At 44.1% G+C, this 14091-nt stretch overlaps 1 long non-coding RNA gene and 1 other non-coding gene across 2 annotated transcripts; both read right to left on the bottom strand.

The window, feature by feature from the left end:
- Positions 1–12183: 12183 nt before the first annotated feature.
- On the bottom strand, positions 12184–13882 carry LOC121017125 (uncharacterized). Its single transcript, XR_005784632.1, has 2 exons — positions 13144–13882; positions 12184–12415 (listed from the first exon to the last, which is right to left on the bottom strand). It is a non-coding gene; the product is annotated as an uncharacterized LOC121017125 (long non-coding RNA).
- LOC121017394 (U6 spliceosomal RNA) lies at positions 13228–13333 on the bottom strand. Its single transcript, XR_005784739.1, has one exon. It is a non-coding gene; the product is annotated as a U6 spliceosomal RNA (small nuclear RNA).
- Positions 13883–14091: the final 209 nt, after the last annotated feature.

Below are 14091 nucleotides of genomic sequence, written 5' to 3'. Positions count from 1 at the left end.
TAGGAAGAGTGGAAGTTTTTGAGCAGAGAATTATATTTGCAAAAAAACACTCTGGAAGATGATTTTGTTGCAATATATAAAATGGAACGAGGGGCACCTGGGTGGCTCAGTCGGTTAAGCTGCTCTTGATTTCGGCTCAGGTCACAATCTCACAGCTCGTATGAGTTTGAGCCCCATGTGGGGCTCGGTGCTAATGGTGTGGAGCCTGCTTAGGATTTCCTTCCCTCCCTCTCCCCCTCCCTCTCTGTCTCCCTCCTGCCCCCTCCCACCCCGCCCCCCCCCCCCCCCTCTGCTCTCTAAAAAAAAAAAAAATAGATTTTAAAATGGAACAAATGTGGATAGGGGAGAAAAGCTGGGAGACTACTTGGAAACTGAATTTTAAAAGCAAGGTGAGCAAGACTTGGATTAGTTACGAGAGAAAAGGAATAAAATTGAAAAACTTCACAGGAAGGGCTAACATTTTAGTAACTGGATATAGAAGAAAAACAGGGATAAAGATGGAATTCAAGGATTTGGGGTTTTTTTTAGCGTGGGTGACTAAAGGCAATCTAACACTTACTGAACATGTTAACTATTTTGCTGTCTTTGCCAGAAAGTGTTTTCTTGAGCTGTCAGCTGGTAATAGCAACTTCGATTTGATAACAGGGCATGCCTGCCTTAAATGAATAAAACCACAGGTACTCACAGTTTTCTATCATCCATCACTTTATTATTTTAGAATGAGGAAATACTAAGGTGGGCTTGAGTAGAAGGTCCTGTTCTATGTTGGCTTAAGAGGCTAGGCTGATGATTTAGTAGAGCACTGTCCATTTAAAAATACGGTGTAGTGGGGCGCCTGGGTGGCTCAGTCGGTTGAGTGCCTGACTTCAGCTCAGGTCATGATCTCACGGTTTGTGGGTTCCAGCCCCACCTTGGGCTCTGTGCTGACAGCTCAGAGCCTGGAGCCTGTTTCAGATTCTGTGTCTCCCTCTCTCTCTGCCCCTCCCCTGCTCGCAGCCTCTCTCTCTGTTCTCAAAAATGAATAAATGTATAAAAAAAAATTTTGTTTTAATACGATATAGGGGTGGTTGGGTGGCTCAGTCGGTTAAGCATCCGACTCGGTTTCGGCTCAGGTCACGATCTCACGGTTTTGTGAGTTCACGCCCCACATCGGGATATTCTTTTTCTCTCTCTCCCTCCCCCTCCCTCCCTCTCCCTCCCCCCCCTTCCCACTCGCATTGTCTCTGTCTCTCTCGAAATTAAATAAATAAATAGAACTTTTAAAAAATAAAAAGATGTAAGCCACATATATATTTTACATTACTTAGGAGCCACATGAAAGTAAAAAATGTGAAATTAGTATCAATGTGTTTTGTTTTATACACTATACCCAAAACATTCACTTTTCAATATATAGTCAATATTTAAATACCATGAATGAAATAGTTTACAATTGGGGTTCTACATTTCTGAAACCTGGCACATCTCAGTTTGGACTGGCTCCATTTCAAGTGTGAGCCATATGTGATGGATGGCTACAATAAAGGACAGTACATACTTAAAGGTATGCAGGTAGAAAAATAAAACATGCACAGGAGGTAGCAAGCAGACCAGTATAGAGCAGAATGTTCATTTCAGACAACAGTGGAAGCTATGATTGGAAAGCTAGATTATGAACTGTTGTGGAAGGTCTTTAATGCCATGCTCTAAGGAGTTGGAACTTTCTCTAAGTTAACAATTGAGTATCATTGAGGTTGTTGAGGCCTTAACTGTAACACAGTTAAAGAGTGCTAGGTATAGGGGCGCCTGGGTAGCTCAGTCAGTTAAGCGTCTGACATTGGCTCAGGTCATGATCTCACAGCTTGTGGGTTCCAGCCCCGAGTCAGGCTCTGCGCTGACAGCTCAGAACCTGGAGCCTGCTTCAGATTCTGTCTTCCTCTCTCTCTGCCCCTCCCCTGCTTGTGCTCACTCGCGTGCTCTCTCTTTCTCCCTCTCTCTCTCTCTCTCAAACCTAATAAGGTATTTTTTTAATTAAAAAAAAAAGTGCTAGGTATGTGTTACTACACATGTAAATAGCATTGGGTGTTCAAGAGGGACAGAAGCTCTCAAAATCTCCCAATGCTCTGCATCCCAGAGAATGAGTGGTGGGGCCCTGAACAAAATCAAGGGAATCCTTGTTGGGTCTGAGATCAATGTAAATAGCTATAGGGGTTAGTGGATCCTTTCAGATCCTCCACACGTTGGAGAGCTCCTTTATGCCTCTCTGAACTGGGTCAAAGAGGTTCTAGCATTAGACTGTAAATCCACTGAAGTTCCCAAATTGTAAGACTTAGTCCCACAGATTTCTTCCAGTCACTGTTCTCTTTTTTAGAGAACCTCCTAATTTAGCCAACAGTATATCAGAGTTACTGTAAATGCTACAGAGGTAATCCTCTTCACCAATTCACTTGCCAATTTACTGTAGTTCCCCTGGGTTGAGGGGGAAAAAAAGCTGATTTAATTAGCTTTCAAGTGTAAATTTGCCCAGTGCCTTACAACTTTCCAAATGCTTTCACATTTGTATTTCACATAATGATGAAAGTAATGACTACACACAAGGAAACAAGAGGCTGTGGAATGAGAATTCCAGAAAAAAAATAATTTAGGCCTAAAACCTTTAGTAGTAACTCACTAGATTCCTATGGAACAATAGAAAGAACAGAGAAATTGGCAAGAGAACAGAAGACCGAGGTTCAAGTTCCCACTCTACATTTTAATGGTTAGTAATCTTGGGCAAGTCACATCTCTAAACCTTAGTACACCCTACCTCAAATGATGATATATCATTTACAGGTCAAATGACGATACATCATTTACAGGTCAAATGTCGCATGCATATGACAGGGATTTATAAATTGAAGTGCAATAAAGTGTCTGGTCCCCCACCTACATGAAGTTGTATTTCATGAAGTTTTGACTTCATAAGAGTGGGAAAGCAATACACATTCTGTAGAAACTGCTTCAAATTGTGAACTGTGGGCCACCTGGGTGGCTCAGCTGAGCATCCGACTCTTGATTTCAGCTCAGATCACAATCCCAGGGTCGTGGGATTGAGCCCTGCATCAGGCTCTGTGCTGAATGTGGAGCCTGTTTAAAATTCTCCCTCTCTCTTCCTGTGCCCTGCTCACACACACTCTCTCTCTCTCTGTAAAGAAAAGAAAAGAAAAAAAATTTGTTTTGAATTGTGATTTGAATCTTCTCCTGGGCCAGTGATAGGGAGTATGATACTGTCGTGATGCTGGGCATGAGCAGTGAGCCACAGCTACCAGTGAGCCACATGATCACGGGTGTAAACAACCAATACTCTGACAGCCATTCTGTACTCCTACAACTATTCTGTCCTTCACTTTGAAGTATTCAATAAATTATATGGGATGTTCAACACTTTAGTATAAAATAGGCTTTGTGTTAGATTTTGCTCAACTGTAAGCCCATGTAAGTGTTCAGATCACATTTAAGATAGGCTAGGCTAAACTATGTTCGGTAGGTTGGCTGTGTTAAATCCATTTTCAACTTACAGTATTTTCTTTTTCTTTTTTTTTTAATGTTTATTTTTGAGAGAGAGAGAGAGAGGCCGAGCGTGAGAGGGGGAGAGGCAAAGAGGGAGGGAGACAGAATCAGAAGTAGGCTCCAGGCTCCAAGCTGTCAGCACAGAGCCCAAAGTGGGGCTCAAACTCACAAACCATGAGATTATGACCTGAGCCAAAGTCGGACACTTAACTGACTAAGCCACCCAGGTGCCCCTCCACTTACAGTTATTTTCAACTTATGTCTTTATTGGGACTTACCATGGAGTTATGTCGTAATAAACCCATCCTAAGTTAAGGAAGATGGACTGGTCTTACCCTGTCCCATGCTAACTTCATTTTAGGCTAATAATTTAGTGCCCCTTAATTTCCTCTCTGAAACTGGGGTAATTAGAGTAATGATTTACTTGAGATTTCTTTTAACTCCAGATGTTTAATTTTGCCATGAGACAAGTGGCATCTCACCTTTTAAACATTTTTAAAGTCATTCAATTGATCATCTGGAGACAGATGGCTAAAGTACTGTTGCTTTTACTTACAAGATTTGCCCAGCATAGTCCTGTTTGTCTTGGCATAATATGAATAGTGCCCCCCACCTACCCTTCACCCTCAATGCTGGCCTTTTCTGGAGGTATATATACTCACCTAAAATTTTTATAAGAAGAAAAACCACTTTCTAATGAACATGGAATAGATGATCTCAATGGAGATAGCATGTTTCATTAACAGGAAATTGGCATGGGGCGCCTGGGTGGCTCAGCAGTTAAACGTCCGACTTCGGCTCAGGTCATGATCTCACGGTCCGTGGGTTCGAGCCTGGCATGGGGCTCTGTGCTGACAGCTCAGAGCCTGGAGCCTGCTTTGGATTCTGTGTCTCCCCTCTCTGCCCCTCCCCCACTCCCACTCTGTCTTTCTCTGTCTCTCAAAAATAAATAAACATTAAAAAAAAATTGAATTTAGGTCGAGTCACTGTCACTTAAAACCCTTCATTGCATGCTTCCATTACACTTGGGGGGGAAACAGTCCGGGCCTTTATTAAGCTCAAATGGTGCTCAGCTTTGCCGATTCGAATGTCTACTGCCTATGAACTAATGACGGGCCACAAGCCCCACTAAAGGGCGGTGGAAAGGGCAGGAGAGCATAACTGCTCTATGTCGAAATCAACTGTCCTCCAATAGTGGGCTGGCATGGCCATGTCTTTTTAATTATCTGGAGAAATTACAAGTCAAGGTTGTTTTTGTTTTTAGTGAAATCTCAAAAACATCTTGTAGGCTAAAGGTAATCCATAGGCTCTCACTCTGTGACCTGTCTTTTACCTTCATTTGCTACACTCTCCCCCCTTTATTCTCCATGTCCCCATTCTTGCTGGCTAACTTTCTGTTCCTCAGACATGCCATTTTAGGACCTCCTCCTCACAGGACCCTCTGCTTAGAACCTGACTTCAAATAGCATGGCAATCTTATTCTGTTCTCAGCCCTGATGTTTCTTTCTCAGATGATATAAACAGCCATCTCTCCACCTCTTGTCACATCATTCTATGGGTTCATTAAATTTACCATTATCTTGAATTAGCTTGTTTATTTGCACATGAATTAGGTCTCTCCCCAACCAGAATGTAAACTCCACAAGGGCAGGGGACTCGTCTGTCTTGCCCACAACTTAATTAATGCCAAGCAATCATAGAGTTCAATAAATATCCACTGAATGAATAACACCCACATAGCAGGAAGTTGCTTGGAAACGTGGTGAGAAGACCAAGCTAACTCACGGAAGCCAGAACCAGAACAAAAGTCAATTCAGAGGCCTAAAGGGCTGAGAAATCTTGTCCTACCTTGTGTGTCCCTTGTCTGGCACAAGAAGTCATTACCTACTCTGAGCAGCCGTACAAGAAGTATCCACAAGAGCCTCTGGAGTGCAATGGGCCACCCCCGCATTTAGCAGCTAATGAGAATTCCTCATGGCACCAAACAAGCAAAGAGGGATGTTCCAGAGATGTCCGTATGTCAGCGGGAGCTAGTGGGCAGCCCTCTTTGCCTAGAGGCCTCTTAAGTGGAGGAAAGGAGGAGTAAAGTGATTCTGTAGCAGAGTGCGATCAAAAAGTCAGCAAGGACACATTGCTTCCCAGCTGCTCTCAGCCCTAGGTGCTCTTGTCTGCCACCGCCATTTCATTTGGCTCCCTCCTCCTGTCACTTGGCAGTCAAAGCTATTTCAGGGTGAGTCTGCACTCAGCCATCCTTCATTAAAATCACCCCCAGTCTCTCAGAGGAGAAAAGGAGTTCCATCTGGCTAGACCTCCCTTTTGCTAACGGCATTTGGCCAGCTTCACATGCACTTGGGAGCCAGCCGTCACCTTTAGGGGCGCACAGAGGACCACACTGGTGGGGTGGTTGATGGTGGGGGTTATTGCTGTTTTCATTGTGTGCGTGTGTGCCGAATGTGGTTATAAGAGAGTGTCGACCAAGCCAGGTTGTCAGGTTATTATTAATAATAGCTCCCGTTTACTGGATTCCTACCATGTGTCTGGCTCTGTGCTAGGGTTTGACATACACTATCTCTAATCCTCCCAACATCCCTGTAAGTATGTAATATCTTCATTTTACAAATGAGATTGATGCTCAGAAGTGAAGGAACTTGCTCAGGGCAGCAATCCCAAAGTCCTCACTATTACCCTGCATCATTATTATTTAACATCACCTTACATTTACATGGTGAGCGTATCTTTTATTCACTGCCTTCACATCAGTTTTCTTCAAGTCTCAATGCCCCCCCGGAGGTAAAACAACTGCTATTGCCTCCATTTTAGACATCTAATGACTTGTCCAAGGTCACTCAGCAATTGCTAAAGTAAGACTAGATGTAACTTGATTCCCTCTACTATTTAATAGAGAAATGCGGAAAAGGGGAGACGATCCCCCAAAATAGCAAGAATTAAGACTAGGGAAGTTTGCTATCAACATTAAGAGAACTCAGCGCCGTTCAGAGACCTTGGCTGGGTTGGAAGCTATATTTTTTGAAGTTGTTAACAGACTGTCCACACTGCTCCACCCTCCTCCATTTCACCAGCAATAAATTTTACCCTTTTTTTTTTTTAATCTTTTGTTTACTTTTGACAGAAAGAGAGCACAAGCAGGAAAGAGGCAGAAAAAGGGGAACAGAGAATTTAAAAGCAGGCTCCCCGCTGACAGCTGTGAGCCCAATGCAGGGCTCGAACTCACGAACCTTGAGATCATGACCTCAGCCGGAAGTTGAATGCTCAACCAACTGAACCACCCAGGCGCCCCAGTAAATTTTACTCTTTAGTGGTCTCTGATGGGAGCAAGAATAATGACTTCAGTTCCCAGACATTTCAACTAGGAAAGAACAGAGCATGCCCTGTGGTCCACCACTTTTTAACTATGCGACCTTGGGTAAGTGATCTCACCCTTCGTTTCCACAACTACAGGGAAAGTAACAGTTCCTACCTCCTAGAATTACTGAGAGGATTAAGTGAATTTCAAGGCATGTACATGCTTTTACATATAGCTTTTTTTATTTTTTTATTATTATTTTTTTTATTTTAAAATGTAAAAGCATTTTACATAATGCTTTTGAATAAATGAGTGAAGACATGACCCTTAGATTCAAGAAAACTACAAGCTGGTTGTACTGTAAATAGTATAAGAAATTGAGCAGGACCAAGGCATCTAGGTGGCTCAGCTGGTCAAACGCCCAACTCTTGGTTTCGGCTCAGGTAATGATCTCACATTTCATGAGTTCGAGCCCCGCAGCAGATTCTGCGGTGACAGCGCGGAGCCTGCCTGGGATTCTCTCTCTCCCTCTCTCTCTGCCTCTCCTCCGTGCTCTCTCTCTCTCAAAATAAATAAACAAAAAAAAATTTTTTTAAGAAAAAAGAAATTGAGCAGGATCCAATTATTTATTAAACTACTGGTATAGGTAGTAGAAAGAGAGCTAATCAAAAGTGTTCAGTCTGACTCTTCCCACTGACTAGTTATGTGTTATTTATCTAGTCAGTTTGCTCTCCAAGCCTCAGTTTTACCATCTCTGGGTATTATGCTATCTGGGTACTCCCTAAGACCCCTCCCACATCTGTCTATCACTGTGATATTGTGATTCAAAATAAGAGATACATATTTTGGGGCACCTGGGTGGCTCAGTTGGTTAAGCATCCGACTTCAGCTCAGGTCATGATCTCTCAGTCTGTGAGTTTGAGCCCTGCGTCCGGCTCTGTGCTGACAGCTCAGAGTCTGGAGCCTGCTTCAGATCCTATGTCTCCCTCTCTCTCTGCCCCACCTCTGCTCATGCTCTGTCTCTCTTCGTCTTTCAAAATTGAATAAATGCTAAAAAAAAATTTAAAAAGAGACATATATTTTGGCCTTTGTCCCCATTTCTGGCATAGATCTCCTAAAACCCTTGGAATTTCCTAAGTGATTAGGGTGGTAAGAGTGACAAAAGGGTCATTTGTTACTCAAAACAAGCCCCTTTCAACCACCTCAGAGTTCATGATAATCAGGTGACTTCTGGGCAGCCCCTAAGGTTATGTGCTGCTTGCCAGGGGAAGCAAGCTTGCGATTAGAAAGTTAAACTTTCAGCACCCCTCCCCCATCTCTGGGAAGGGAGAGGGGGCTAGAGATTCAGTTGGACCACCGACTGCCAATGATTTAATCAATTGTGTCTCTGTGAGGAAACCTCTGTCGAACCCCGAAAGGATGGAGTTTGAGAGTTTCCAAGTCGGTGAATATGTGGACATACCGGGAGGGTGGCGTGGCCAGAGAGGGCTCTGTACTCCTTCTCGCACACCTTGCCCTGCGCATCTCTTTCACCTGGCTGGCCCTGAGTTACATCCTTTTATTTCTCTCTTCATTTTAACGTTTATTTATTTATTTTTAGGAGCAAGAGAGAAAGTGAAAGTGGGGGAGGGGCAGAGAGAGAGGGAGAGAGAGAATCACAAGCGGACTGCACACTGCCAGCAAGAAACCCAATATGGGGCTCGAACCCACAAACCATGAGATCACAACCTGAGCTGAGGTCAGACGCTTAAGCGACTGAGTCACCCAGGCGCCCCGGATTACATCCTTTTATAATAAACGGATAATCCAGGAAGTAAACTTTTCCTGAGTTGCTCTACCACATTTATCAAACCCACAGAGGGGGGTCTGGGAAGCTCTGACTTGCAGGTGGTCAGTCGGAAGCCCGGTGACAACTTGGCCTTGGGACTGGCATCTGAAGTGGGGGCAGGGAGCAGTCTCGTGGGACTGAGCCCTTAACCGAAACCCTTTCATTGCTGGATGTAGAAAACCCATGTCTGGTGTCACAAGTGAAGTAGTCTTCAGAGTATCGTCTGTAATGCAAGTGGAAGCAATTGGGGTTTGTTTCTTTACTATCACCAACACCAAGACCGAAGCCGAAGGCGGGAGAGGGAGAGCACAGCGGGCTGCACGGTCAGAAGGTTCAGTAAGAGGGCATGGGTGGAAGCTCCCAGAAGAGAGAAGAGGGGTAGGCCCTCTCCTGATGTAAAGGGAATGGCATGAGACACGAGAGAGGAAGGAAGCTTTCGACCTGATCTTCAAGCTGTACCATCATACCCAAACTGGAAAATCAGCGGGCACCAAGGCCACCTCTCAGCCAGCCTAGAGTCCGCTGGAGGAGACAGAACTTAGGTTTGTTTCCCAGATAGGCTCATCTCTTTATAAATTTACCTTTTGAAAATTATTAACTTGCCTCCTAAAAATCATGACTAGAAAACCCACCCCTGAAGTTTAGGGAAGACGTAGGCAACTTTGAGTCCCCTCACTCCGTATCTGTGACCTCAACTGTCGGGATCGAACGTCCTAAACCCTGCCCCTGTCTCTGTGTCATGATCAGCTATTCCCGGAGGCACACGAGACACTTGACTCCACTCGTCTCTGTCCTACCTCAACCTGGCAGCTACAGCACAAAGCTATCCCAAGGAGAGGCCAAGAAACCCCGCTGGTTAAGAACCAACCGCCACAGCCTTTATTGAAAATAAAAAGCCATGGGCTGATGTGAATTATTACATCTTCCCACAGCTGTTCCCTTTTAAATATTTATCCTGGCAAACACCATCACCGTTTTTTACAACTTATTTTAATTGTGTGACTATTAAGCAAACCAAACCGTAAAATTGGCTCTCAGTGCTGAGATTTATGTGATTCATAGACCAGAGCTTATTAAAAAAGGGAATCTACTGAGTGTGAGTGCCCCACACTGTCTCTCGGAAGGTGCGAAGCCTTTTCCCTATTCCTGCCTGTGACTGCCAAGCTTCCGTACTGAGTAGCGTAAAAAATGAACAGAATCAATGATTTTTTTTTTTTCTCCTTAATCCTAATGAGCTTAAACTGGAAGTCAGGGATGTTACAGTTGTTTTGTTTTGTTTTAATTTTTTTTTTTTATTTTTGAGAGACAGAGCACAAGCAGGGGAGGTGCAGAGAGAAAGGGAGACACAAGAACCTGAAGTAGGCTCCTGGTTCCGAGCTGTCAGCATAGAGCCAATGTAGGGCTCGAACCCACAAACCGTGAGATCATGACCTGAGCCGAAGTCGGATGTTTAACCAACTGATCCACCAAGGCGCCCCATGTTACAGTCTTAAAAGGGGGCGGCAGAAGCTCTGGGAGACTCAGCAGCAGAATCGGTGCCCTGGAGGGTTTGGCAGCAACATCCGACGGGAGGATTTAATCATGTGGACTTTGAATAACTAGGAACAGGTAGGAGGTACCCTGGTTATTTGTCACCAAGGTCATTTTTGGTTTGGATCATGGAATTGCTTTAGGACTTCAATAAAAGCGCTCCCTTGAAAAATGCACTTACAGGGGCGCCTGGGTGGCTCAGACTCTGACTCTTGGTTTCTGCTCTAGGTCATGATCTCATGGTTTGTGAGTTCGAGCCCCTCATTAGGCTACGTGCTCACAGCGCAGAGAGTGCTTGGGATTCTGTCTCCCAGCTTGCTATCTTTCTCTCAATAAATAAAAAGAAAAATGCACTTAAAAAATTTACATGAATACTTGGTTACTCTTTCACTGTTACCACCCAAGCTGCCTTCATCTTCCCTTGTATTTTTACGGTAGCCAACTAACTCATCTCTCAGTTTCTCCACACAGCAGCCAGAATGATAGCAATCCTGGTAAACCTAAGTCAGATCATGTTACTTCTCTGCTTAATACAATCCACTGGCTTCCCATTTTACCTGCAATAAAAGGCACCAGATCTATAGGATCTGTCTCCGGATACCCTGCTGACCTTGTCTCCAGCTCCTCAACCTTAACTCCTGCTGCTGTTTGCACGCCCATCTCCTTGCTGATCTCATAACCTGACTGACACATCCTGGCCTCTGGGCCTTAATTGCTATTCCCTGTACCCTAGACTACCACGTGGCTCTCATTCATCCCTTCCTGTCTTTACTCGGTTGTCGCTTTGGGGGTGAGGCCTTCCTGACCACTGTGGGTTTTTTTTTTTTTTTTTTTTTTTTTTTTTTGAGAGAAAGGACGAGCGGGGGGGGGGGGGGGTGCAGAGAGAGGGAGAGAATCCCCAAGCAGTCTCTGCACTGTCAGTGCAGAGCCCGATGCAGGGCTCAAACTCACAGATTGTGAGATCATGACCTGAGTCATCAAGAGTCAGAAGCTTAACTGACTGAGCCACTCGGGTGCTGCTTGACCACTGTGTTTAAAACTGCACCCCCATCCCTGCCTTGCCTGGCACCTCCTATCCTCCTCCTCTGCTTTCTTTTCCTCCAGAGCACTCAACGTCACCTTACATACTATGCATTTTATTTATTATTTATTTTCTACCTCCCCCTTTTTGTTTCACTGCTGTATTCCACTTCCTGGAATAGTCCCGAACAGAGAATAGGCATTCGATACCTGCCTGATTGATTCCGCTTCACAGTGGGATGGATGCATCCAGGCTGGGGAGTGGAGGGGAATGTACATTTAGTGAAATACCTCTAAGTGCAGTTTGCAAGTTAATATAAATCCTATCACTTAACTGTCACACACAATCCTAGAAGGTATTTTTAGCCCCATTTCACCGTGAAAACTGAAGCCCAGAGAAGTTAAGAAAATAGTTACACAGCATAGTTCAAACCTAAATTTGTTATTCCAAAGCCCTGCTATTTCCACTACACGTTACTTCACCCTCCTTGGTAACAGTTCCCACTTGTCTAACGAAATGCAACTGCCAGCTTTCACACCTAGTTCTGTTTTATACTGGGGGACAGGGGAATGGAGGGTGAATCAAAGAGATTAGGGGTTCCTTGGAGCTGTAGTCAAGCAAAACAAACATTAAGAGCCTGAGTCTTTTTGCACATTTACATCAAACATTGCCAAAGATACAATGTAATAAAACATTCTTCTGAGGGAGCTGATCAATGTCAGAGTTTCAAGTCCTTGCATTCACTCATGGGTTTCATTAATGTATTTATGAATATTTGCTGAGTGCCTACTATATGCTATTCTCCACAGTACTATTCTCCACAGTGACGATAAAAAGACACATAAGGCACAGATGTCACCCTCCACAAACACTGAAGTCCAGGGCAGTGCTGTCCAACAGAAGTATCAAGTGAGTGGAGTATGCAGTTTTACATTTTCTAGTCACATTTTCAAAAGAGTGAAACAGTTGAGATTAATTTTAATATATTTTTATTTAACTAACCCAACTTATCCAAAAGATTACTTTAACATGGAATCAAATAGATAATTGATGAGATACCTTACAGTCCTTTCTTGTTTGGCAACACATCTTTGAAATCAGTGTGTATTTTACGCTTACAGCACGTCTCAATTTGGACTGGCCATGCTTCAAGAGCCTGATAGCCACATGTGGCTAGCAAAGACAGCAGCCAACAGCACAGGGCCTGGGAAAAAGGTATAGTCCAGGGGATTCTCAAAACAATGTAGTAAATGCAGTGATAGAAATCAGGATTCCTCAACTGCCCGTTAAAATTTGAGCCTCCAGTGACCTTCCAAACCCCAAAACCACGCTCATTCTGCAGCACACTAAAGACTGCCCCACTCCAAACAGTGGGATTGTGGTTGTCCTCAACCAATCAAATATGTCCAAACAAAACTCATCCTTTTACCCCAAATACCTACTTCTCCCTGTTCATTTTGTATCTCAGTTGATGGCACCATTATCTCCTGCTCACTCAAGTCATTCTCATTTCATCTTTAGGTAAATGAGCATTGTATCCAAGTATTTATTTATCCAATCCAAGTATTTATTTTAGGGGCGTCTGGCTGGCTCAGCCAGTAGAGCATGCAACTCTGGATCTCAGGGTTGTGAGCTCCAGCCCCACGTCAGATGTAGAGATTATGTAAAAGTAAAATCTTCAAAAAAATTTTTTTTAATAAAAAGTAAAATCCGAATATTTATTTTTCAAAAGATGCCCGTTCCTCTCCATCCCAACTAACTGAGCATGTTCAGGCCACTTTCTCACATGGGTCACTACCAGAAATGTTTTGGTTTTTTTCCCAGCTTTATTGAGATGTAATTCACATACATTACTACAGAAGTTTAAGGTGTACACAGCATAATGGTTTGACCTATATATTATGAAATGAATGCGAAACTTACAAAACTTACCCAGTAAGTTTGGGTAGCATCCACCATCATATACATAAAAGAAAAAGAAAAAAGGGGAAAAAAAAGAAAAAATTGTCTTTCTTTAATAATATGGAACTCTTCATGAATTTGTGTGTCATCCTTGTGCAGGGGCCATGCTAATCTTCTCTGTATGTTCCCATTTTAGTCTACGTGCTGTCTCAGCAAGCACCAAGAACCTTTCATTTCTTCCCTTGCCTCAGTCTCTCCCTGACCCAGCCTCAAAAGTAGTTACTATTCCCTAAGGCCCTTTATGGTTGCCCATCCCCTACACAGTAAAAGTCAAGCTCTTTTGCACAGAGCACAGAATTCCCTCCAGAATCTGATTTTAGTTTGCCTAATAATGCCCGATTGTTTGCTGTTCCTAGACCCTGAACAAGTTCGCTTAGGTTCTCTGAGCCTGCTGCTCTTTTGTAAAACTAGCCATCCTAATCCCTCAAAAAGTTGACCTGAGGTTTAAGCAACACAAGGGATTACTCTCCCCAACACTCCTTTACACCTTAATGTGTGTCCACGTATCTAGTGCTTTTCAACTCAATACTATTTATTGAATACAACGTGCTAGGCATTGTGCAGGACACAAGACACAGGGAATATAGAAAAATAAATTGAAAAAAAAAAAAAAAAAAGAGGTTGAATGACGCATTCCTTTGCCTTCCCCAAGCTCATTACAAAACAGTTTCTCAACCATTCGATTTAAGGACTGGAGCACATTATGAACGCATCGGGGCGGGGGGGGGGGGCCCCCTGAAGGGCCGGCCCGGGTGCGACCCCAGCTACCACCATGCCCCCCCCCCCCGCCCCCGGCACCTCCACTTTTCCTGACCTCCACCGCAGGCGGGGAACCACCCCCAAACCCCAACACCGTGCCCAAAGCCGCACTCGGCGGAACCTGACCACCGCCCACGTGGCGGGGGGGGGGGGGGGGGG

This window comes from Herpailurus yagouaroundi, unplaced genomic scaffold, assembly GCF_014898765.1.
Source record: "Herpailurus yagouaroundi ecotype Mexico unplaced genomic scaffold, PumYag 215, whole genome shotgun sequence".
NCBI classification, from domain to species: Eukaryota; Metazoa; Chordata; class Mammalia; order Carnivora; family Felidae; genus Herpailurus; species Herpailurus yagouaroundi.
This window is presented reverse-complemented; position numbering and strand designations above follow the sequence as displayed.